This window comes from Heterodontus francisci, chromosome 1 (assembly GCF_036365525.1).
Source record: "Heterodontus francisci isolate sHetFra1 chromosome 1, sHetFra1.hap1, whole genome shotgun sequence".
In the NCBI taxonomy this organism is placed as follows: domain Eukaryota; kingdom Metazoa; phylum Chordata; class Chondrichthyes; order Heterodontiformes; family Heterodontidae; genus Heterodontus; species Heterodontus francisci.
Window position 1 is genome coordinate 236163000 of NC_090371.1, and position 25714 is coordinate 236188713.

Below are 25714 nucleotides of genomic sequence, written 5' to 3' on the forward strand. Positions count from 1 at the left end.
GGCACTGATTCTGAATGGGGTAAACTTCCACAGGCACTGGCTCTCACTGGAGTACACTTCCACAGGCACTGACACTGAATGGGATGCACTTCCACAGGCACTGACTCTGAAAGTGGTAAACTTCCACAGGCACTGACACTCACTCGGATCCAGTTGCACAGGGACTGACTCTCACAGGGGTAAACTTCTACAGGGACTGACTCTCACTGGGGTACACATCTACAGGTACAGAATCTCAAAGGTGTACGCTTCCACAGGGAAAGACTCTCACTGGGGTACACCTCTACAGGTACAGACTCTCACTGGGGTACACTTCTGTCGGCAATGACTCTCTCTGGGTTAAAATTCTACCCACACTGACTCGCACTGGGGTGCAGTCCCACAGGCTCTAACTATCACTTGGGTACCGTTCCCTAGGCAATGACTCGAACTGGGGCAAATTTCTAAAGGCACTGACTCTAACTGGGGTACACTTCCACAGGCACTGACTCTCACTGGGGTACATTTCCACAGGCACTGACTCTCACTTGGGTACACTTCTATAGGCACTGACTCTCACTTGGGTACATTTCCACAGGCACTGACTCTCACTTGGGTACACTTCTGCAGGCAGTGTCTCTCACTGGGGTACATTTCCACAGGCACTGACTCTCACTTGGGTACACTTCTACAGGCACTGACTCTCACTGCAGTACACTTCCACAGGCACTGACTCTCACTGCGGGACACTTCCACAGGCACTGACTCTCTCTGAGATACATTTCCACAGGCACTGACTCTCACTGGAGTACACATCTACAGGCACTGTCTCTCACTGGAGTACACTTCCACAGGCACTTACTCTGAATGGGGTGCACTTCCACAGGCACTGACTCTGAAACTGGTAAACTTCCACAGGCACTGACACTCACTCGGATCCAGTTCCACAGGGACTGACTCTCACAGGGGTAAACTTCTACAGGGACTGACTCTCACTGGGGTACACATCTACAGGTGCAGACTCTCAAAGGTGTACGCTTCCACAGGGACTGACTCTCACTGGGGTACACATCTACAGGTGCAGACTCTCAAAGGTGTATGCTTCTACAGGTACAGACTCTCACTGGGGTACACTTCTGTAGGCAATGACTCTCTCTGGGTTAAAATTCCACCCACACTGACTCGCACTGGGGTGCAGTCCCACAGGCTCTAACTATCACTTGGGTACCGTTCCCTAGGCAATGACTCGAACTGGGGCAAATTTCTACAGGCACTGACTCTAACTGGGGTACACTTCCACAGGCACTGACTCTCACTGGGGTACATTTCCACAGGCACTGACTCTCACTTGGGTACACTTCTATAGGCACTTACTCTCACTTGGGTACATTTCCACAGGCACTGACTCTCACTTGGGTACACTTCTACAGGCACTGACTCTCACTGCAGTACACTTCCACAGGCACTGACTCTCACTGGGGGACACTTCCACGGGCACTGACTCTCTCTGAGATACAGTTCCACAGGCACTGACTCTCACTGGGGTCCAGTTCCACAGGCACTGACTCTAACTTGGATACACTTCTATAGGCCCTGACTCTCACTTGGGTACATTTCCACAGGCACTGACTCTCACTTGGGTACACTTCTACAGGCACTGACTCTCACTGGAGTGCACTTCCACAGGCACTGACTCTCACTGGAGTACACTTCCACAGGCACTGACCCTCACTGGAGTACACTTCTACAGGCACTGTCTCTCACTGGGGTACATTTCCACAGGCACTGACTCTCAATTGGGTGCACTTCGACAGGCACTGACTCTCACTTGGGTACACTTCTACAGGCACTGACACTCACTGGGGTACACTTCGACAGGCACTGACTCTCACTTGGGTACACTTCTACAGGCACTGACTCTAACTGGGTTACACTTCCACAGGCACTGACTCTCACTGGGGTACATTTCCACAGGCACTGACTCTCACTTGGGTACACTTCTATAGGCACTGACTCTCACTTGGGTACATTTCCACAGGCACTGACTCTCACTTGGGTACACATCTACAGGCACTGACTCTCACTTCAGTACACCTCCACAGGCACTGACTCTCACTGGGGGACACTTCCACAGGCACTGACTCTCTCTGAGATACAGTTCCACAGGCACTGACTCTCACTGGGGTACAGTTCCACAGGAACTGACTCTAACTTGGATACACTTCTATAGGCCCTGACACTCACTTGGGTACATTTCCACAGGCACTGACTCTCACTTGGGTACACTTCTACAGGCACTGACTCTCACTGGAGTGCACTTCCACACGCACTGACTCTCACTGGAGTACACTTCCACAGGCACTGACTCTCACTTGGGTACACTTCGACAGGCACTGACTCTCACTTGGGTACACTTCTATCGGCACTGACTCTCACTTGGGTACATTTCCACAGGCACTGACTCTCACTTGGGTACACTTCTACAGGCAGTGTCTCTCACTGGGGTACATTTCCACAGACACTGACTCTCACTTGTGTACACTTCTACAGGCACTGACTCTCACTTCAGTACACTTCCACAGGCACTGACTCTCACTGGGGGACACTTCCACAGGCACTGACTCTCTCTGAGATACAGTTCCACAGGCACTGACTCTCACTGGGGTACAGTTCCACAGGCACTGACTCTAACTTGGATACACTTCTATAGGCCCTGACTCTCACTTGGGTACATTTCCACAGGCACTGACTCTCACTTGGGTACACTTCTACAGGCACTGACTCTCACTGGAGTGCACTTCCACAGGCACTGACTCTCACTGGAGTACACTTCCACAGGCACTGACCCTCACTTGGATACACTTCTATAGGCACTGACTCTCACTTGGGTACATTTCCACAGGCACTGACTCTCACTTGGGTACACTTCTACAGGCACTGACACTCTCTGAGGTACAGTTCCACAGGCATTGACTCGCACTGGTGTCCATTTCCACAGGCACTGACTCTCACTGGGGTACACTTATTCAGGCACTGAATCTGAATGGTGTCAACTTCTACAGGTACTGAGTCTGAATGGGGTAAACATCCACAGGCACTGACTCTGAATGGCGTAAACTTCCACAGGCACTGACTCTAACTGGGGGACACTTCCACAGGCAATGACTCTCACTGGGGTACACTTCCACAGGCACTGACTCTGAATGGGTTAAGCTTGCACAGGGACTGACTCTCACTGGCATACACTTCCACTGGCACTGACTCTCACTGGGGTACACTTAGATAGGCAATGACTGTGAATCGGGTAAACTTCCACAGGCACTGAATCTCACCGGGGTACACTTCCATAGGCACTGACTCTGAATGGGATAATCTTCCACAGGCACTGACCCTCACTGGGGTACACCTCTACAGGCACTGAATCTGAATGTGGTAAACGTCTACAGTTACTGAATCTGAATGGGGTAAAATTCCACAGGCACTGACTCTCACTTGGGTACACTTCCACTGGCACTGACTCTGAATGGGGTAAACTTCCACAGGCACTGACTCTCACCGGGGTACACTTCCACAGGCACTGACTCTGAATGGGGTAAACTTCCACAGGCAATGACTCTCACTGGAGAACACTTCCACAGGCACTGACTCTGAATGGGGTAAACTTCCACAGGCACTGTCTCTCACTGGAGTGCACTTCCACAGGCAATGACTCTCACTGGGGTACACATCCACAGGCACTGACTCTGAATGGGTTAAACTTCCACAGGCACTGACTCTCCTTGGGGTAAACTTCCACAGGCAATGACTCAGAATGGGTTAAACTTCCACAGGCACTGACTCTCCTTGGGGTAAACTTCCATAGGCACTGACTCGCACTGGGGTTCACTTCCACAGGTACTGACACTGAATGGGGTAAACTTCCACAGGCAGTGACTCTGAAAGGGGTAATGTTCTACAGACACTGAATCTGAATGTGGTAAACTTTTTCAGGTACTGACTCTGAATGGGGTAAACTTCCACAGGCAATGACTCTCACTTGGGTACACATCCACAGGCACTGACTCACACTTGGGGACACTTCCACAGGCACTGACTCTGAAAGGGGTAAACTTCCACATGCCCTGACTCTCACTGGGGTGCACTTCCACAGGCACTGACTCTGAATGGGGCAAACTTCCACCGGCACTGACTCTCACTGGGGGACAATTCCACTGGCACTGACTCTAACTGGGGTACATTTACATAGGCACTGACTCTGAATTTGGTAAACTTCCACAGGCACTGACCCGCACCGGGGTACACTTCCACAGGCACAGACTCTGAATGGGGTAATCTTCCACAGGCACTGACTCTCTCTGGGGTACACTTCTACAGGCACTGAATCTGAATGTGGTAAACTTCTACAGGTACTGAATCTGAATGGGGTAAACTTCCACAGGCACTGACTCTCACTGGGGTACACTTCCACAGGCACTGACTCTGAATGGGGTAAACTTCCACAGGCACTGACACTCACTGAGGTACACTTCCACAGGTACTGACTCTGAATGGGGTAAACTTCAACACGCACTGACTCTGATTGGGTACACTTCCACATGCACTGAATCTGAATGGGGTAAACATCCACAGGCAATGACTCTCAGTGGGTACACTTCGATAGGCACTGACACTTCCTGGGGTAAACTTCCAAAGGCACTGACTCTGAATGGGGTAAACCTCCACAGGCAATGACTCTCAGTGGGGTACACTTCGATAGGCAGTGACACTTGCTGGGGTAAACTTCCACAGGCACTGACTCTCACTGGAGTACACTTCCACAGGTACTGACTCAGAATGGTTCAAACTTCCACAGGCACTGACTCTCTCTGGAGAACACTTCCACAGGCACTGACTCTGAATGGGGTAAACTTCCACAGGCACTGACTCTCACTGGAGTACACTTCCACAGGCACCGACTCTGAATGGGGTTATCTTCCAAAGGCACTGACTCTCACTGGGGAACACTTCCACAGGCACTGACTCACACTGGGGTACACTTCCACAGGCACTGACTCTGAATGGGGTAAACTTCCACAGTCACTGTCTCTCACTGGAGTACACTTCCACAGGCACTGACACTGAATGGGGAGCACTTCCACAGACACTGACTCTGAAAGTGGTGAACTTCCACAGGCACTGACACTCACTCGGATCCAGTTCCACAGGGACTGACTCTCACAGGGGTACACCTCTACAGGGACTGACTCTTACTGGGGTACACATCTACAGGTACAGACTCTCAAAGGGGTACGCATCTACAGGGACTGACTCTCACTGTGGTACACTTCTATAGGCACTGACTCTCACTGGAGTACACTTCCACAGGCACTGACTCAGAATGGTTCAAACTTCCACAGGCAATGACTCTCAGTGGGGTACACTTCGATAGGCAGTGACACTTGCTGGGGTAAACTTCCACAGGCACTGACTCTCACTGGAGTACACTTCCACAGGCACTGACTCTGAATGGGGTAAACTTCCACAGGCACTGACTCTCACTGGAGTACACTTCCACAGGCACCGACTCTGAATGGGGTTATCCTCCTCAGGCACTGACTCTCACTGGGGTACACTTCCACAGGCACTGAGTTTGAATGGGGTAAACTTCCACAGGCACTGACTCTCACTGGAGTACATTTCCACTGGCACTGACTCACACTGGGGTACACTTCCACAGGCACTGATTCTGAATGGGGTAAACTTCCACAGGCACTGGCTCTCACTGGAGTACACTTCCACAGGCACTGACACTGAATGGGATGCACTTCCACAGGCACTGACTCTGAAAGTGGTAAACTTCCACAGGCACTGACACTCACTCGGATCCAGTTCCACAGGGACTGACTCTCACAGGGGTAAACTTCTACAGGGACTGACTCTCACTGGGGTACACATCTACAGGTACTGACTCTCAAAGGGGTACGCTTCCACAGGGACTGACTCTCACTGGGGTACACTTCTACAGGTACAGACTCTCACTGGGGTACAATTCTGTCGGCAATGACTCTCTCTGGGTGAAAATTCCACCCACACTGACTCGCACTGGGGTGCAGTCCCACAGGCTCTAACTATCACTTGGGTACCGTTCCCTAGGCAATGACTCGAACTGGGGCAAATTTCTACAGGCACTGACTCTAACTGGGGTACACTTCCACAGGCACTGACTCTCACTGGGGTACATTTCCACAGGCACTGACTCTCACTTGGGTACACTTCTATAGGCACTGACTCTCACTTGGGTACATTTCCACAGGCACTGACTCTCACTTGGGTACACTTCTGCAGGCAGTGTCTCTCACTGGGGTACATTTCCACAGGCACTGACTCTCACTTGGGTACACTTCTACAGGCACTGACTCTCACTGCAGTACACTTCCACAGGCACTGACTCTCACTGGGGGACACTTCCACAGGCACTGACTCTCTCTGAGATACATTTCCACAGGCACTGACTCTCACTGGGGTACAGTTCCACAGGCACTGACTCTAACTTGGATACACTTCTATCGGCCCAGACTCTCACTTGGGTACATTTCCACAGGCACTGACTCTCACGTGGGTACAATTCCACAGGCACTGAATCTCACTGGAGGACACTTCCACAGGCACTGACTCTGAATGGGGTGCACTTCCACAGGCACTGACTCTGAAAGTGGTAAACTTCCACAGGCACTGACACTCACTCGGATCCAGTTCCACAGGGACTGACTCTCACAGGGGTAAACTTCTACAGGGACTGACTCTCACTGGGGTACACATCTACAGTTACAAACTCTCAAAGGGGTACGCTTCCACAGGGACTGACTCTCACTGGGGTACACTTCTACAGGTACAGACTCTCACTGGGGTACACTTCTGTAGGCAATGACTCTCACTGGGGTACATTTCCACAGGCACCGACTCTCATTGGGGTACATTTCCACAGGCACTGACTCTCACTGGGGTACACTTCCAAAGACTCTGACTCTGAATTGGGTAAACTTCCACAGGCACTGACCCTCACCGGCGTACACTTCAACAGGCACAGACTCTGATTGGATTAATCTTGCACAGGCACTGACTCTCACTGGGGTACACTTCTACAGGCACTGAATCTGAATGTGGTAAACTTCTACAGGTACTGAATCTGAATGGGGTAAACTTCCACAGGCACTGACTCTCACTGGGGTACACTTCCACAGGCACTGACTCTGAATGGGGTTAACTTCCACAGGCACTGACTCTCACTGAGGTACACTTCCACAGGTACTGACTCTGAATGGGGTAAACTTCAACACGCTCTGACTCTGATTGGGGTACACTTCCACATGCACTGAATCTGAATGCGGTAAACATCCACAGGCAATGATTCTCAGTGGGTACACTTCGATAGGCACTGACACTTCCTGGGGTAAACTTCCAAAGGCACTGACTCTGAATGGGGTATACCTCCACAGGCAATGACTCTCAGTGGGGTACACTTCGATAGGCAGTGACACTTGCTGGGGTAATCTTCCATAGGCACTGACTCTCACTGGAGTACACTTCCACAGGCACTGACTCAGAATGGTTCAAACTTCCACAGGCAATGACTCTCAGTGGGGTACACTTCGATAGGCAGTGACACTTACTGGGGTAAACTTCCAAAGGCACTGACTCTCACTGGAGTACACTTCCACAGGCACTGACTCTGAATGGGGTAAACTTCCACAGGCACTGACTCTCACTGGAGTACACTTCCACAGGCACCGACTCTGAATGGGGTTATCCTCCTCAGGCACTGACTCTCACTGGGGTACACTTCCACAGGCACTGAGTTTGAATGGGGTAAACTTCCACAGGCACTGACTCTCACTGGAGTACATTTCCACTGGCACTGACTCACACTGGGGTACACTTCCACAGGCACTGATTCTGAATGGGGTAAACTTCCACAGGCACTGGCTCTCACTGGAGTACACTTCCACAGGCACTGACACTGAATGGGATGCACTTCCACAGGCACTGACTCTGAAAGTGGTAAACTTCCACAGGCACTGACACTCACTCGGATCCAGTTCCACAGGGACTGACTCTCACAGGGGTAAACTTCTACAGGGACTGACTCTCACTGGGGTACACATCTACAGGTACTGACTCTCAAAGGGGTACGCTTCCACAGGGACTGACTCTCACTGGGGTACACTTCTACAGGTACAGACTCTCACTGGGGTACAATTCTGTCGGCAATGACTCTCTCTGGGTTAAAATTCCACCCACACTGACTCGCACTGGGGTGCAGTCCCACAGGCTCTAACTATCACTTGGGTACCGTTCCCTAGGCAATGACTCGAACTGGGGCAAATTTCTACAGGCACTGACTCTAACTGGGGTACACTTCCACAGGCACTGACTCTCACTGGGGTACATTTCCACAGGCACTGACTCTCACTTGGGTACACTTCTATAGGCACTGACTCTCACTTGGGTACATTTCCACAGGCACTGACTCTCACTTGGGTACACTTCTGCAGGCAGTGTCTCTCAGTGGGGTACATTTCCACAGGCACTGACTCTCACTTGGGTACACTTCTACAGGCACTGACTCTCACTGCAGTACACTTCCACAGGCACTGACTCTCACTGGGGGACACTTCCACAGGCACTGACTCTCTCTGAGATACATTTCCACAGGCACTGACTCTCACTGGGGTACAGTTCCACAGGCACTGACTCTAACTTGGATACACTTCTATCGGCCCAGACTCTCACTTGGGTACATTTCCACAGGCACTGACTCTCACGTGGGTACAATTCCACAGGCACTGAATCTCACTGGAGGACACTTCCACAGGCACTGACTCTGAATGGGGTGCACTTCCACAGGCACTGACTCTGAAAGTGGTAAACTTCCACAGGCACTGACACTCACTCGGATCCAGTTCCACAGGGACTGACTCTCACAAGGGTAAACTTCTACAGGGACTGACTCTCACTGGGGTACACATCTACAGTTACAGACTCTCAAAGGGGTACGCTTCCACAGGGACTGACTCTCACTGGGGTACACTTCTACAGGTACAGACTCTCACTGGGGTACACTTCTGTAGGCAATGACTCTCACTGGGGTACATTTCCACAGGCACCGACTCTCATTGGGGTACATTTCCACAGGCACTGACTCTCACTGGGGTACACTTCCAAAGACTCTGACTCTGAATTGGGTAAACTTCCACAGGCACTGACCCTCACCGGCGTACACTTCAACAGGCACAGACTCTGATTGGATTAATCTTGCACAGGCACTGACTCTCACTGGGGTGCACTTCTACAGGCACTGAATCTGAATGTGGTAAACTTCTACAGGTACTGAATCTGAATGGGGTAAACTTCCACAGGCACTGACTCTCACTGGGGTACACTTCCACAGGCACTGGCTCTGAATGGGGTTAACTTCCACAGGCACTGACTCTCACTGAGGTACACTTCCACAGGTACTGACTCTGAATGCGGTAAACTTCAACACGCTCTGACTCTGATTGGGGTACACTTCCACATGCACTGAATCTGAATGCGGTAAACATCCACAGGCAATGATTCTCGGTGGGTACACTTCGATAGGTACTGACACTTCCTGGGGTAAACTTCCAAAGGCACTGACTCTGAATGGGGTATACCTCCACAGGCAATGACTCTCAGTGGGGTACACTTCGATAGGCAGTGACACTTGCTGGGGTAATCTTCCATAGGCACTGACTCTCACTGGAGTACACTTCCACAGGCACTGACTCAGAATGGTTCAAACTTCCACAGGCAATGACTCTCAGTGGGGTACACTTCGATAGGCAGTGACACTTACTGGGGTAAACTTCCACAGGCACTGACTCTCACTGGAGTACACTTCCACAGGCACTGACTCTGAATGGGGTAAACTTCCACAGGCACTGACTCTCACTGGAGTACACTTCCACAGGCACCGACTCTGAATGGGGTTATCCTCCTCAGGCACTGACTCTCACTGGGGTACACTTCCACAGGCACTGAGTTTGAATGGGGTAAACTTCCACAGGCACTGACTCTCACTGGAGTACATTTCCACTGGCACTGACTGACACTGGGGTACACTTCCACAGGCACTGATTCTGAATGGGGTAAACTTCCACAGGCACTGGCTCTCACTGGAGTACACTTCCACAGGCACTGACACTGAATGGGATGCACTTCCACAGGCACTGACTCTGAAAGTGGTAAACTTCCACAGGCACTGACACTCACTCGGATCCAGTTGCACAGGGACTGACTCTCACAGGGGTAAACTTCTACAGGGACTGACTCTCACTGGGGTACACATCTACAGGTACAGAATCTCAAAGGTGTACGCTTCCACAGGGAAAGACTCTCACTGGGGTACACCTCTACAGGTACAGACTCTCACTGGGGTACACTTCTGTCGGCAATGACTCTCTCTGGGTTAAAATTCTACCCACACTGACTCGCACTGGGGTGCAGTCCCACAGGCTCTAACTATCACTTGGGTACCGTTCCCTAGGCAATGACTCGAACTGGGGCAAATTTCTAAAGGCACTGACTCTAACTGGGGTACACTTCCACAGGCACTGACTCTCACTGGGGTACATTTCCACAGGCACTGACTCTCACTTGGGTACACTTCTATAGGCACTGACTCTCACTTGGGTACATTTCCACAGGCACTGACTCTCACTTGGGTACACTTCTGCAGGCAGTGTCTCTCACTGGGGTACATTTCCACAGGCACTGACTCTCACTTGGGTACACTTCTACAGGCACTGACTCTCACTGCAGTACACTTCCACAGGCACTGACTCTCACTGCGGGACACTTCCACAGGCACTGACTCTCTCTGAGATACATTTCCACAGGCACTGACTCTCACTGGAGTACACATCTACAGGCACTGTCTCTCACTGGAGTACACTTCCACAGGCACTTACTCTGAATGGGGTGCACTTCCACAGGCACTGACTCTGAAACTGGTAAACTTCCACAGGCACTGACACTCACTCGGATCCAGTTCCACAGGGACTGACTCTCACAGGGGTAAACTTCTACAGGGACTGACTCTCACTGGGGTACACATCTACAGGTGCAGACTCTCAAAGGTGTACGCTTCCACAGGGACTGACTCTCACTGGGGTACACATCTACAGGTGCAGACTCTCAAAGGTGTATGCTTCTACAGGTACAGACTCTCACTGGGGTACACTTCTGTAGGCAATGACTCTCTCTGGGTTAAAATTCCACCCACACTGACTCGCACTGGGGTGCAGTCCCACAGGCTCTAACTATCACTTGGGTACCGTTCCCTAGGCAATGACTCGAACTGGGGCAAATTTCTACAGGCACTGACTCTAACTGGGGTACACTTCCACAGGCACTGACTCTCACTGGGGTACATTTCCACAGGCACTGACTCTCACTTGGGTACACTTCTATAGGCACTTACTCTCACTTGGGTACATTTCCACAGGCACTGACTCTCACTTGGGTACACTTCTACAGGCACTGACTCTCACTGCAGTACACTTCCACAGGCACTGACTCTCACTGGGGGACACTTCCACGGGCACTGACTCTCTCTGAGATACAGTTCCACAGGCACTGACTCTCACTGGGGTCCAGTTCCACAGGCACTGACTCTAACTTGGATACACTTCTATAGGCCCTGACTCTCACTTGGGTACATTTCCACAGGCACTGACTCTCACTTGGGTACACTTCTACAGGCACTGACTCTCACTGGAGTGCACTTCCACAGGCACTGACTCTCACTGGAGTACACTTCCACAGGCACTGACCCTCACTGGAGTACACTTCTACAGGCACTGTCTCTCACTGGGGTACATTTCCACAGGCACTGACTCTCAATTGGGTGCACTTCGACAGGCACTGACTCTCACTTGGGTACACTTCTACAGGCACTGACACTCACTGGGGTACACTTCGACAGGCACTGACTCTCACTTGGGTACACTTCTACAGGCACTGACTCTAACTGGGTTACACTTCCACAGGCACTGACTCTCACTGGGGTACATTTCCACAGGCACTGACTCTCACTTGGGTACACTTCTATAGGCACTGACTCTCACTTGGGTACATTTCCACAGGCACTGACTCTCACTTGGGTACACATCTACAGGCACTGACTCTCACTTCAGTACACCTCCACAGGCACTGACTCTCACTGGGGGACACTTCCACAGGCACTGACTCTCTCTGAGATACAGTTCCACAGGCACTGACTCTCACTGGGGTACAGTTCCACAGGAACTGACTCTAACTTGGATACACTTCTATAGGCCCTGACACTCACTTGGGTACATTTCCACAGGCACTGACTCTCACTTGGGTACACTTCTACAGGCACTGACTCTCACTGGAGTGCACTTCCACACGCACTGACTCTCACTGGAGTACACTTCCACAGGCACTGACTCTCACTTGGGTACACTTCGACAGGCACTGACTCTCACTTGGGTACACTTCTATCGGCACTGACTCTCACTTGGGTACATTTCCACAGGCACTGACTCTCACTTGGGTACACTTCTACAGGCAGTGTCTCTCACTGGGGTACATTTCCACAGACACTGACTCTCACTTGTGTACACTTCTACAGGCACTGACTCTCACTTCAGTACACTTCCACAGGCACTGACTCTCACTGGGGGACACTTCCACAGGCACTGACTCTCTCTGAGATACAGTTCCACAGGCACTGACTCTCACTGGGGTACAGTTCCACAGGCACTGACTCTAACTTGGATACACTTCTATAGGCCCTGACTCTCACTTGGGTACATTTCCACAGGCACTGACTCTCACTTGGGTACACTTCTACAGGCACTGACTCTCACTGGAGTGCACTTCCACAGGCACTGACTCTCACTGGAGTACACTTCCACAGGCACTGACCCTCACTTGGATACACTTCTATAGGCACTGACTCTCACTTGGGTACATTTCCACAGGCACTGACTCTCACTTGGGTACACTTCTACAGGCACTGACACTCTCTGAGGTACAGTTCCACAGGCATTGACTCGCACTGGTGTCCATTTCCACAGGCACTGACTCTCACTGGGGTACACTTATTCAGGCACTGAATCTGAATGGTGTCAACTTCTACAGGTACTGAGTCTGAATGGGGTAAACATCCACAGGCACTGACTCTGAATGGCGTAAACTTCCACAGGCACTGACTCTAACTGGGGGACACTTCCACAGGCAATGACTCTCACTGGGGTACACTTCCACAGGCACTGACTCTGAATGGGTTAAGCTTGCACAGGGACTGACTCTCACTGGCATACACTTCCACTGGCACTGACTCTCACTGGGGTACACTTAGATAGGCAATGACTGTGAATCGGGTAAACTTCCACAGGCACTGAATCTCACCGGGGTACACTTCCATAGGCACTGACTCTGAATGGGATAATCTTCCACAGGCACTGACCCTCACTGGGGTACACCTCTACAGGCACTGAATCTGAATGTGGTAAACGTCTACAGTTACTGAATCTGAATGGGGTAAAATTCCACAGGCACTGACTCTCACTTGGGTACACTTCCACTGGCACTGACTCTGAATGGGGTAAACTTCCACAGGCACTGACTCTCACCGGGGTACACTTCCACAGGCACTGACTCTGAATGGGGTAAACTTCCACAGGCAATGACTCTCACTGGAGAACACTTCCACAGGCACTGACTCTGAATGGGGTAAACTTCCACAGGCACTGTCTCTCACTGGAGTGCACTTCCACAGGCAATGACTCTCACTGGGGTACACATCCACAGGCACTGACTCTGAATGGGTTAAACTTCCACAGGCACTGACTCTCCTTGGGGTAAACTTCCACAGGCAATGACTCAGAATGGGTTAAACTTCCACAGGCACTGACTCTCCTTGGGGTAAACTTCCATAGGCACTGACTCGCACTGGGGTTCACTTCCACAGGTACTGACACTGAATGGGGTAAACTTCCACAGGCAGTGACTCTGAAAGGGGTAATGTTCTACAGACACTGAATCTGAATGTGGTAAACTTTTTCAGGTACTGACTCTGAATGGGGTAAACTTCCACAGGCAATGACTCTCACTTGGGTACACATCCACAGGCACTGACTCACACTTGGGGACACTTCCACAGGCACTGACTCTGAAAGGGGTAAACTTCCACATGCCCTGACTCTCACTGGGGTGCACTTCCACAGGCACTGACTCTGAATGGGGCAAACTTCCACCGGCACTGACTCTCACTGGGGGACAATTCCACTGGCACTGACTCTAACTGGGGTACATTTACATAGGCACTGACTCTGAATTTGGTAAACTTCCACAGGCACTGACCCGCACCGGGGTACACTTCCACAGGCACAGACTCTGAATGGGGTAATCTTCCACAGGCACTGACTCTCTCTGGGGTACACTTCTACAGGCACTGAATCTGAATGTGGTAAACTTCTACAGGTACTGAATCTGAATGGGGTAAACTTCCACAGGCACTGACTCTCACTGGGGTACACTTCCACAGGCACTGACTCTGAATGGGGTAAACTTCCACAGGCACTGACACTCACTGAGGTACACTTCCACAGGTACTGACTCTGAATGGGGTAAACTTCAACACGCACTGACTCTGATTGGGTACACTTCCACATGCACTGAATCTGAATGGGGTAAACATCCACAGGCAATGACTCTCAGTGGGTACACTTCGATAGGCACTGACACTTCCTGGGGTAAACTTCCAAAGGCACTGACTCTGAATGGGGTAAACCTCCACAGGCAATGACTCTCAGTGGGGTACACTTCGATAGGCAGTGACACTTGCTGGGGTAAACTTCCACAGGCACTGACTCTCACTGGAGTACACTTCCACAGGTACTGACTCAGAATGGTTCAAACTTCCACAGGCACTGACTCTCTCTGGAGAACACTTCCACAGGCACTGACTCTGAATGGGGTAAACTTCCACAGGCACTGACTCTCACTGGAGTACACTTCCACAGGCACCGACTCTGAATGGGGTTATCTTCCAAAGGCACTGACTCTCACTGGGGAACACTTCCACAGGCACTGACTCACACTGGGGTACACTTCCACAGGCACTGACTCTGAATGGGGTAAACTTCCACAGTCACTGTCTCTCACTGGAGTACACTTCCACAGGCACTGACACTGAATGGGGAGCACTTCCACAGACACTGACTCTGAAAGTGGTGAACTTCCACAGGCACTGACACTCACTCGGATCCAGTTCCACAGGGACTGACTCTCACAGGGGTACACCTCTACAGGGACTGACTCTTACTGGGGTACACATCTACAGGTACAGACTCTCAAAGGGGTACGCATCTACAGGGACTGACTCTCACTGTGGTACACTTCTATAGGCACTGACTCTCACTTGGGTACATTTCCACAGGCACTTACTCTCACTTGGGTACGCTTCTACAGGCACTGACTCTCACTTGGGTACACTTCTACAGGCACTGACTCTCACTAGGGTACATTTCCACAGGCACTGACTCTCACCGGTGTACATTTCCACAGGCACTGAATCTCACTGGGGTACACTTATTCAGGCACTGAATCTGAATGGTGTAAACTTCTACAGGTACTGAATCTGAATGGGGTAAACATCCTCAGGCACTGACTCTGAATGCCGTAAACTTCCACAGGCACTGAATCTAACTGGGGTACACTTCCACAGGCAATGACTCTCACTGGGGTACACTTCCACAGGCACTGACTCTGAATGGGTTAAACTTGCACAGGCACTGACTCTCACTGGCATACACTTCCACTGGCACTGACTCTCACTGGGGTACTCTTAGATAGGCAATGACTCTGAATGGGGTAAACTTCCACAGGCACTGAATCTCACCGGGGTACACTTCCACAGGCACTGACTGTGAATGGGGTAAACTTCCACAGGCACTGTCTCTCACTGGAGTGCACTTCCACAGGCAATGACTCTCACTGGGGTACACATCCACAGGCACTGACTCTGAATGGGTTAAACTTCCACAGGCACTGACTCTCACTGGGGTAAACTTCCACAGGCACTGACTCTGAATGGGTTAAACTTCCACAGGCACTGACTCTCACTGGGGTAAACATCCACAGGCACTGACTCTCACTGGGGTACACTTAGATAGGCAATGACTCTGAATGGGGTAAACTTCCACAGGCACTGACTCTCACAGGGGTACAGTTCCACAGGCACTGACTCTCACTTGGGTAAACTTCCAGAGGCAGTGACTCTTTCCGGGGTACACTTCCACAGGCACTGACTCTCACTGGGGTACACTTCCACAGGCACTGACTTAGAATGGGGTAAACATCCACAGGCACTGACCCTCACTTTGGTGCACTTCCACAGGCACTGACTCTGAATGGGGTAAACTTCCACAGGCACTGACTGTCACTGGGGTACACTTCCACAGAAACTGACTCTGAATGGGGTAAACTTCCACCGGCACTGATTTTCACCGGGGGACACATCCACAGGCACTGACTCTGAATGTGGTAAACGTCCACAGGCACTGACCCTCACTTGGGTACACTTCTTCAGGCACTGACTCTCACTGGGGTACATTTCCATTGGCACTGACTCTCACTTGGGTACACTTCTACAGGCACTGAATCTGAAAGGGGTAAACTTCCACAGGCACTGACTCTCACATGGGTACACTTGTTCGGGCACTGACTCTCACTGATGTACATATCCACAGGCACTGACTCTCACTGGGGTACATTTCCATTGGCACTGACTCTCACTTGGGTACACTTCTACAGGCACTGACTCTCACTTGGGTACACTTCTATAGGCACTGACTCTCACTGGTGTACCTTTCCACATGCACTGACTCTGAATGGGATACACTTCTGTAGGCAGTGACTCCTAATGGAGAGCCGCTCCCCAGCCACTGAATCTCACTGGGGTACACTTCTACAGGCACTGACTCTCACAGGGGTACATTTCCACTGGCACTGACTCTGAATGGGATAAACTTCCACAGGCACTGACTGTCACTGGGGAACTCTTCCACAGGCACTGACTCTGAATGGGGTAAACTTCCACAGGCACTGACTCTCACTGGGGTACACTTCGACAGGCACTGACTCTCACTGGGGTAAACTTCCAAAGGCACTGACTCTCACTGGGGTACACTTCCACAGGCACTGACTCTGAATTGGGTAAACTTCCTCAGGCACTGACTCTGAGTGGGGTAAACTTCGACAGGCACTGAATCTGAATGTGGTAAACTTCTACAGGTACTGAATCTGAATGGGGTAAACTTCCACAGGCACTGACTCTCACAGGGGTACACTTCCACAGGCACTGGCTCCGAATGGGGTAAACTTCTAAAGGCACTGACTCTCACTTTGGTACACTTCCACAGGCACTGACTCTGAATGGGGTAAACTTCCACACGCACTGACTCTGAAAGGGGTAAACTTCGACAGGCACTGAATCTGAATGTGATAAACTTATACAGGTACTGAATCTGAATGGGGTAAACTTCCACAGGCACTGACTCTCACTGAGGTACACTTCCAGAGGCAATGACTCTCACTGGGGTACTCTTCCACAGGCACTGTCGCTCACTGGGGGACACTTCCACAGGCACTGACTCTGAATGGGGTAAACTTCCACAGGCACTGACTCTGAATGGTGTAAACTTCCACAGGCACAGACTCTCACTGGGGTACACTTCCACAGGCACTGACTCTGAATGGAGTAAATTCCACAGGCATGACTCTCACTGGGATCACATCCACAGGCTCTGAATCTGAATGGGGTAAACTTCGATAGGCACTGACACTTCCTGGGGTAAACTTCCAAAGGCTCTGACTCTGAATGGGGTAAACTTCCACAGGCACTGACTCTCACTTGGCTACACTTCGACAGGCACTGACTCTCACTGGGGTAAACTTCCAAAGGCACTGACTCTCACTGGGGTACACTTCCACAGGCACTGACTCTGAATGGGGTAAACTTCCACAGGTCCCGAATCTGAATGGGGTTAACTTCCACAGGCACTGAGGCTGAAAGGGGTAAACATCCACAGGCACTGACCCTCACTGGGGTGCACTTCCACAGGCACTGACTCTGAATGAGGTAAACTTCCACAGACACAGACTCTCACTGTGGTACACTTCCACATGCACTGAATCTGAATGGGGTAAACTTCCACAGGCATTGACTCTCACTGGCGTACACTGCCACATGCACTCAATATGAATGGGGTAAATTCCACAGCCACTGACTCTCACTGGGGTACACTTTCACAGGCACTGAATCTGAATGGGGTAAACGTCCCCAAGAACTGACTCTGAATGGGGTAAACTTCGACAGGCACTGACACTGAATTGGTTACAGTTCCACAGGCAATGACTCTCAGTGGGGTACACTTCGACAGGCACTGACTCTCACTGGGGTACACTTCCACAGGCACTGACACTGAATGGGGTAAACTTCCACAGGCACTGACTCTCACTGGAGTGCTCTTCCACAGGCAAAGACTCTGAATGGGGTAAACTTCCAGAGGCACTGACTCTCACTGGGGTACACTTCCACAGGCACTGACTCTGAATGGGGTAAACTTCCACAGGCACTGTCTCTCACTGGAGTACACTTTCACAGGCACTGACTCTCACTGGGGGACCCTTCCATAGGCACTGACTCTCACTGGGGTACACTTCCACAGGCACTGACTCTGAATGGTGTAAACTTCTACAGGCACTGACTCTGAATGGGGTAAACGTCCACAGGCACTGACTCTGAATGGGGCAAACTTCCACAGGCACTGACTGTGACTGGGGTACACTTCCGCTGGCAATGACTCTCACTGGGGTACACTTCCACTGGCACTGTCTCTGAATGGGTTAAACTTGCACAGGCCCTGACTCTCACTGGGGTACACTTCTACAGGGACTGACTCTCACTGGGGTACACTTCTACAGGTTCAGACTCTCACAGGGGTACACTTCTACAGGGACTGACTCTCACTGGGGTACACTTCTACAGGTTCAGACTCTCACATGGGTACGCTTCTACTGGGACTGACTCTCACTGGGGTACACTTCTACAGGTACAGACTCTCACTGGGGTACGCTTCTATAGGCACTGACTCTCTCTGGGTTAAAATTCCACCCACACTGACTCGCACTGGGGTGCAGTCCCACAGGCTCTAACTATCACTTGGGTAACGTTCCCGAGGCAATGACTCGAACTAGGGAAAATTTCTACTGGCACTGACTCTCTCTGAGGTACAGTTCCACAGGCACTGACTCTCACTTGGGTACATTTCTACAGGCACTGACTCTCACTTGGGTACACTTCTATAGGCACTGACTCTCACTTGGGTACATTTCCACGGGCACTGACTCTCACTTGGGTACACTTCTACAGGGACTGACTCTCACTGGGGTACACTTCTACAGGTACAGACTCTCACGGGGGTACACTTCTACAGGGACTGACACTCACTGGGGTACACTTCTACAGGTACAGACTCTCACTGGGGTACACTTCTACAGGCACTGACTCTCACTTGGGTACACTTCTATAGGCACTGACTCTCACTTGGGTACATTTCCACAGGCACTGACTCTCACTTGGGTACACTTCTACAGGCACTGACTCTCACTGGGGTGCATTTCCACAGGCACTGACTCTCACTGGGGTACATTTCCACAGGCACTGACTCTCACTGGGGTACACTTATTCAGGCACTGAATCTGAATGGTGTAAACTTCTACAGGTACTGAATCTGAATGGGGTAAACTTCCACAGGCACTGACTCTGAATAGGGTAAACTTCCACATGCACTGACTCTGACTGGGGTACACTTCCACAGGCAATGACTCTCACTGGGGTACACTTCCACAGACACTGACTCTGAATGGGGTAAACTTCCACAGGCACTGACTCTCACTGGGGTACACATCCACTGGCACTGACTCTAACTGGGGTGCACTTACATAGGCACTGACTCTGAATGGGGTAAACTTACACAGGCACTGACTCTCACCGGGGTACACTTCCATAGGCACAGACTCTGAATGGGGTAATCTTCCACAGGCACTGACTCTCACTGGGGTACACTTCTACAGGTACAGACTCTCACAGGGGTACACTTCTACAGGGACTGACACTCACTGGGGTACACTTCTACAGGTACAGACTCTCACTGGGGTACACTTCTACAGGCACTGACTCTCACTTGGGTACACTTCTATAGGCACTGACTCTCACTTGGGTACATTTCCACAGGCACTGACTGTCACTTGGGTACACTTCTACAGGCACTGACTCTCACTGGGGTACATTTCCACAGGCACTGACTCTCACTGGGGTACATTTCCACAGGCACTGACTCTCACTAGGTTAAACTTCCACAGGCACTGACTCTCACTGAGGTACACTTCCACAGGTACTGACTCTGAATGGGGTAAACTTCCACACGCACTGACTCTGATTGGGGTACACATCCACATGCACTGAATCTGAATGGGGTAAACATCCACAGGCAACGACTCTCAGTGGGGTACACTTCAATAGGCACTGACACTTCCTGGGGTAAACTTCCAAAGGCAATGACTCTGAATGGGGTAAACTTCCACAGGCAATGACTCTCAGTGGGGTACACTTCGATATGCAGTGACACTTACTGGGGTAAACGTCCACAGGCACTGACTCTCACTGGAGAACACTTCCACAGGCAATGACTCTGAATGGGGTAAACTTCCACAGGCACTGACTCTCACTGGAGTACACTTCCACAGGCACCGACTCTGAATGGGGTTATCTTCCACAGGCACTGACTCTCACTGGGGTACACTTCCACAGGCACTGAGTTTGAATGGGGTAAACTTCCACAGGCACTGGCTCTCACTGGAGTACAGTTCCACAGGCAGTGACTCACACTGGGGTACACTTCCACAGGGACTGACTCTGAATGGGGTAAACTTCCACAGGCACTGTCTCTCACTGGAGTACACTTCCACAGGCACTGACTCTGAATGGGGTGCACTTCCACAGGCACTGACTCTGAAAGTGGTAAACTTCCAAAGGCACTGACACTCACTCGGATCCAGTTCCACAGGGACTGACTCTCACAGGGGTACACTTCCACAGTGACTGACTCTCACTGGGGAACACATCTACAGGTACAGACTCTCAAAGAGGTACTCTTCTACAGGGACTGACTCTCACTGATGTACACTTCTACAGAGATACAGTGATAGAGAGTGTCTGAGAGTGTCAGAGAGTGTTTGAGAGTGTTTGAGATTGTCAGTGTGGTAGAGCGTTTCTGAGATAGTCGGAGAGTGTCAGAGAGTCAGAGAGAGAGTCAGAGAGTGTCAAAGAGTGTCTGAGATTATCAGAGAGTGTCAGAGAGTGATAGAGAGTGTCTGAGGTTTTCAGAGAATGTCAGAGAGTGTCAGAGAGTGATAGAGTGTGTCTGAGAGTGTCAGAGTGTGTTTGAGAGTCTCAGAGAGTGGTAGAGAGTGTCTGAGAGTGTCAGAGAGTGAAAGAGAGTTTCAGAGAGTGATAGAGAGTGTCTGAGTGCGTAAGAGTGTGTCAGAGAGCGTTAGAGAGTGTCTGAGAGTGTCAGAGAGTGATAGAGAGTGTCAGAGAGTGTTGAAGAGTGTCAGAGAGTGTCAGAGAGTGTCAGAGAGTGTGAGAAAGTATGAGAGAGTGTCAGAGATTGATGGAGAATGTCAGAGAGTGTCTGAGATTGTCTGAGAGAGTCAGAGATTGTCAGAGAGAGTCAGAGAGTTACAGAGAGTGTCAGAGAGAGTCAGAGAGTGAGAGACTGTCTGAGAGTGATAGAGACTGTCTGAGTGTGATAGAGAGAGTCTCAGAGTGTCAGAGAGTGTTTGAGAGTGTTTGAGAGTGTCAGAGAGTGGTAGAGCGTTTCTGAGATTTTCGGAGAGTGTCAGAGAGTGATAGAGAGTGTCTGAGGTTTTCAGAGAATGTCAGAGAGTGTCAGAGAGTGATAGAGAGTGTCTGAGAGTGTCAGAGTGTGTTTGAGAGTGTCAGAGTGTGATAGAGAGTGTCTGAGAGCGTAAGAGTGTGTCAGAGAGTGTTAGAGAGTGTCAGAGAGTGTCAGAGTGTGATAGAGAGTGTCTGAGAGTTTCAGAGAGTGATGGAGATTGTCAGAGAGTGTCAGAGAGTGATAGAGAGTGTCAGAGATTGATAGAGAATGTCAGAGAGAGTCATAGAGTGATAGAGATTGTCAGAGAGTGTCAGAGCGTGTCGGAGAGTGTCTGTGAGTAATAAAGAGTGATAGAGAGTGTCTGAGAGTGATAGAGAATGTCTGAGAGTGTCAGAGACTCTCTGAGAGTGATAGAGAGTGTCAGAGAGTGTCTGAGAGTAATAAAGAGTGATAGAGAGTGTCTGAGAGTGATAGAGAATGTCTGAGAGTGTCAGAGACTGTCTGAGAGTGATGGAGAGTGTCAGAGAGTGGCTGAGAGTGATAAAGAGTGATGGAGAGTGTCTGAGAGTGCCAGAGAGTGTCTGAGAGTGATAGAGAGTGTCTGAGAGTGTCAGAGACTGTCTGAGAGTGGTAGAGAGTGTCTGAGAGTGATAGAGAGTGTCTGAGAGTGTCAGAGACTGTCTGAGAGTGATATAGAGTGTCAGAGAGTGTCAGAGAGTGTTTGAGAGTGTCAGAGAGCGGTAGAGCGTTTCTGAGATAGTCGGAGAGTGTCAGAGAGTCATAGAGAGTGTCAGAGAGTGTCAGAGAGTGTTTGAGATTGTCAGAGAGTGTCAGAGAGTGATAGAGTGTGTCTGAGATTTTCAGAGAATGTCAGAGAGTGTCAGAGAGTGATAGAGTGTGTCTGAGAGTGTCAGAGTTTGTTTGAGAGTGTCAGAGAATGAAAGAGAGTTTCAGAGAGTGATAGAGAGTGTCAGAGAGTGTCAGACAGTGTCAGAGACTGTCAGAGAGTGTCTGAGAGTGTCTGAGAGTGTCAACGAGTGTCAGAGAGCGTCAGAGAGTGATAGAGAGTGTCTGAGAGTGTCAGAGAGTGTTTTAGTGTGTTTGAGAGTGTCAGAGATTGGTAGAGCGTTTCTGAGATAGTCGGAGAGTGTCAGAGAGTCATAGAGAGTGTCAGAGAGTGTCAGAGATTGATAGAGAATGTCAGAGAGTGTCTGAGATTGTCTGAGAGAGTCAGAGATTGTCAGAGAGAGTCAGAGAGTTACAGAGAGTGTCAGAGAGAGTCAGAGAGTGAGAGACTGTCTGAGAGTGATAGAGAGTGTCTGAGAGTGATAGAGAGTGTCTGAGAGTGTCAGAGAGCGTCAGAGAGTGATAGAGAGAGTCTCAGAGTGTCAGAGAGTGTTTGAGAGTGTTTGAGAGTGTCAGAGAGTGGTAGAGCGTTTCTGAGATTTTCGGAGAGTGTCAGAGAGTGATAGAGAGTGTCTGAGGTTTTCAGAGAATGTCAGAGAGTGTCAGAGAGTGATAGAGAGTGTCTGACAGTGTCAGAGTGTGTTTGAGAGTGTCAGAGAGTGATAGAGAGTGTCTGAGAGCGTAAGAGTGTGTCAGAGAGTGTTAGAGAGTGTCAGAGAGTGTCAGAGTGTGATAGAGAGTGTCTGAGACTTTCAGAGAGTGATGGAGAGTGTCAGAGAGTGTCAGAGAGTGATAGAGAGTGTCAGAGATTGATAGAGAATGTCAGAGAGAGTCATAGAGTGATAGAGATTGTCAGAGAGTGTCAGAGCGTGTCGGAGAGTGTCTGAGAGTAATAAAGAGTGGTAGAGAGTGTCTGAGAGTGATAGAGAATGTCTGAGAGTGTCAGAGACTGTCTGAGAGTGATAGAGAGTGTCAGAGAGTGTCTGAGAGTAATAAAGAGTGATAGAGAGTGTCTGAGAGTGATAGAGAATGTCTGAGAGTGTCAGAGACTGTCTGAGAGTGATGGAGAGTGTCAGAGAGTGGCTGAGAGTGATAAAGAGTGATGGAGAGTGGCTGAGAGTGGCAGAGAGTGTCCGAGAGTGATAGAGAGTGTCTGAGAGTGTCAGAGACTGTCTGAGAGTGGTAGAGAGTGTCTGAGAGTGATAGAGAGTGTCTGAGAGTGTCAGAGACTGTCTGAGAGTGATATAGAGTGTCAGAGAGTGTCAGAGAGTGTTTGAGAGTGTCAGAGAGCGGTAGAGCGTTTCTGAGATAGTCGGAGAGTGTCAGAGAGTCATAGAGAGTGTCAGAGAGTGTCGGAGAGTGTTTGAGATTGTCAGAGAGTGTCAGAGAGTGATAGAGAGTGTCTGAGATTTTCAGAGAATGTCAGAGAGTGTCAGAGAGTGATAGAGTGTGTCTGAGAGTGTCAGAGTTTGTTTGAGAGTGTCAGAGAATGAAACAGAGTTTCAGAGAGTGATAGAGAGTGTCAGAGAGTGTCAGACAGTGTCAGAGACTGTCAGAGAGTGTCTGAGAGTGTCTGAGAGTGTCAACGAGTGTCAGAGAGCGTCAGAGAGTGATAGAGAGTGTCAGAGAGTGTCAGAGAGTGTCAACGACTGTCAGAGAGTGTCAGAGAGTGATAGAGAGTGTCAGAGAGTGTCGGAGAGTGTCAGCGAGTGTCTGAGAGTGTGAGAGAGTGTCAGAGATTGATAGAAAATATCAGAGTGTGTCATGAAGTGATAGAGATTGTCAGAGAGTGTCAGAGCGTGTCAGAGAGTGTCTTGGAGTGATAAAGAGTGATAGAGAGTGTCTGAGAGTGCCAGAGAGTGTCTGAGAGTGATAGAGAGTGTCTGAGAGTGTCATAGAGTGTTTTAGAGTGTTTGAGAGTGTCAGAGATTGGTAGAGCGTTTCTGAGATAGTCGGAGAGTGTCAGAGAGTCATAGAGAGTGTCAGAGAGTGTCAGAGACTGTCTGAGATTGTCAGAGAGTGTCAGAGAGTGAGAGAGTGTGTCTGAGGTTTTCAGAGAATGTCAGAGTGTATCAGAGACTGATAGAGTGTGTCTGAGAGTGTCAGAGTGTGTTTGAGAGTGTCAGAGAGTGGTAGAGTGTGTCTGAGAGTGTCAGAGAGTGTCAGAGAGTGTCAGAGAGTGTCAACGAGTGTCAGAGAGTTTCAGAGAGTGATAGAGAGTGTCAGAGAGTGTCGGAGAGTGTCGGAGAGTCTCAGAGAGTGTGAGGGAGTGTGAGAGAGTGTCAGAGATTGATAGAGAATGTCAGAGAGTGTCATAGAGTGATAGAGATTGTCAGAGAGTGTCAGAGCGTGTCTGAGACTGATAGAGAGTGTCTGAGAGTGATAGAGAGTGTCTGAAAGTGTCAGAGATTGTCTGAGAGTGATAGAGAGTGTCAGAGAGTGGCTGAGAGTGATAAAGAGTGATAGAGAGTGTCTGAGAATGCCAGAGAGTGTCTGAGAATGCCAGAGAGTGTCTGAGAGTGATAGAGAGTTTCTGAGAGTGTCAGAGACTGTCAGAGAGTACTGAGTGTGTCTGAGAGTGTCAACGAGTGTCAGAGAGTGTCAGAGAGTGATCGAGAGTGTCAGAGAGTGTCAGAGTGTCAACAAGTGTCAGAGAGTGTCAGAGAGTGATAGAGAGTGTCAGAGAGTGTCAGAGAGTGTCAGAGAGTTTCAGAGAGTTTCAGAGAGTGTCTGAGATTGTGAGAGAGTGTCAGAGATTGATAGAGAATGTCAGAGAGTGTCATAGAGTGATAGAGATTGTCAGAGAGTGTAAGAGCGTGTCAGAGATTGTC